At 26.5% G+C, this 2500-nt stretch overlaps 1 long non-coding RNA gene across 1 annotated transcript in view; it reads left to right on the top strand.

Annotated features, from left to right (window-relative positions):
* Positions 1–2500, top strand: part of LOC143037222 (uncharacterized) — a 490094-nt gene that overhangs the window by 451334 nt on the left and 36260 nt on the right. The window lies entirely within an intron of this gene.

Here is a 2500-nt window from a genome sequence, read left to right as displayed (position 1 = left end):
GGGATTTAGTGACAGCACCCTTACGGACCAGAGTCATGTAGCATTCTTTTATGATTGTAAACTAGTCTCCGCCCAAGGTACGCTTATCACTTTTAACTTCTATCGTCCCTTCATTCTGTTGTCGTTCTTAAAGCTTTACTACATTTGTGACTCCACCTGTTCGACGTGACATTTTCCTAAAAGATTAAGGATTTGCTTCTAGACAAGGAAGTACAACTGATGAATGAGTAAAGAATTATATAAAGTGATAAAAGGATTATAAATGAATAAGCAAGCAGATAAAGAAACAGATACATAAAATGATATACATGTAAGTAAAGGAATTAGTAGATATATATATAACCAAAAAAGTAGATTCATAATGAATCAATAGATAAATGCATAAAGAATTATATAAAATGATAAAAGAGTTATAAATAAATAAGCAAGCAGATAAAGAATCAGATACATAAAATGATATACATGTAAGTAAAGGAATTAGTAGATATATATAACCAAAAAAAGTAGATTAATAATGAATCAATAGATAGATACATAAAGAATTATATATAGTGATAAAAGGATTATAAATGAATAAGCAAGTAGATAAAGAAACAGATACATAAAATGATATACATGTAAGTAAAGGAATTAGTAGATATATATAACCAAAAAAAGTAGATTGATAATGAATCAATAGATAGATACATAAACAAATAAGTGAATAAATAGATTGATAAAACAATGAATATATTAACTATCCAACTAATTGATAATCAAATAATGTGTAATGTATAAATACATAAATAAACAAGTCATGAATTGATAGTAAAGTAGGTTAATAAACGTGCATAGTAATTAATAAATAGACAACGGAATTGATAGAATATAGATAGTAAGCAAGTAAATAAATAAACAAATAAAATATATAATTAAGTAATTAGATAGATAAGTTATGTAAGTAATCAAACAAGCAAATGCATAGAAAAGTAATAAACTAAATGAACAAATAAAATATAAACCCATAAATGAATACAAAAGTAAATGAGTGTATATTCAAATAAATAATGGTCAATTAATTAAGTTGATAAAAGAAATCAAATATCTATGCACGAAGCTTTAGCGGTTACATATTGTCTCGTGTGTAGATATCTTTTTTATTGGTTAGATTTTATATCTACCTGAATGTATGTACGTATGTGTATGCTAGCTCAATTATTTAATCTATTTTTTATCACTTGTTCTCACTGTAGTTTTCCTTATCTGATATTGTACTTGTAGTATCATAGCACGAGAAGAATTTTGATTTTTTTATCACCGACGTTTCGACACTCTGGACTTTTTCAAGGTACTACGTCTAGACGATAGATACGCACGTAAAATATATATAAACTGCGTAACTATCCTCTAGACGTAGTACCTTGAAAAAGACCAGAGTGTCGAAACGTTGGTAATAAAAAACTCAAAGCTCCTCTCGTGTTTCCGTTTCCTCTCTGTCCATATATATATATATATATATATATATATATATATATATATATATATATATATATATATACTGTATATATATATATATGTATATAATATATATAAGTATATATATGCATATGTATACAGTATATATACATATATATATATATATATATATATATACATATATATATCTTTGCTCTTTTGAGGCAGAAATTCAGTTTGATCTACTAGCTTAAAAATAATTAGAGATTATTTTCAATATTTTCAATTGTTTTTTCCAAATTAGTTGTAGCTAAATTAAGTGTTACTTTCACTTATTTGCATATTTACTTACTTCTTTTGAGATATAAATTAATTCTTATCTAATGCTATGATAATTATTACAGTTAGATTATCTATTATTTTTCAAACAAAATAGGTGTAGTTACATTCAGTGTAACTTTTATTTATTTGCAAGATTTAACAATTACTAGGTTTGAATTTCATCATCTGCTTCAAATAATTTGGTTAGCTTGTCTAATTATTCTTATTTATTTATATATTTTCTATGGTGTACCAATCCACTTTACAGTACGTTTTATCATGAGGAATAAAGAAATATACTCTTTCTTTTCTACTTATCTACCCGTTGTCTGTATGTTTTACCTTCTTATTTGAACCTTACCTACTTATTTCTTTAGTTTCTCGTTCATTTCTTATCCATTCTGAATTCACTTTCCCAATATGTCTTTTCCACATATACATATGTATATATATATATATATATATACATATATATATATATTTCTGGGGCACAGGTTTTCTCTAAGGCAATTCTGGTTGAAATCAACTGCACTAGTTGCTTTAACAATCTTCAAGACTGTATTCTTTAATCTGGAGAATACTTTCCTATTAGCAACTGAGAGGGACTGGAAGTAGTCATTCATGACTCTCAAAAGAATATACGCAGTGTATGTTAACTGATATATTTTTGCATAGTAATAGTATTGAACAACTATTGACTCCACCGAAACTATAGTTTTTCGCCTCGTCGTGAGGCGTCTTCAGG

The sequence above is a fragment of the Oratosquilla oratoria genome, chromosome 22 (genome assembly GCF_046742065.1).
Source record: "Oratosquilla oratoria isolate Oo_2021 chromosome 22, ASM4674206v1, whole genome shotgun sequence".
NCBI lineage: Eukaryota > Metazoa > Arthropoda > Malacostraca > Stomatopoda > Squillidae > Oratosquilla > Oratosquilla oratoria.
This window is presented reverse-complemented; position numbering and strand designations above follow the sequence as displayed.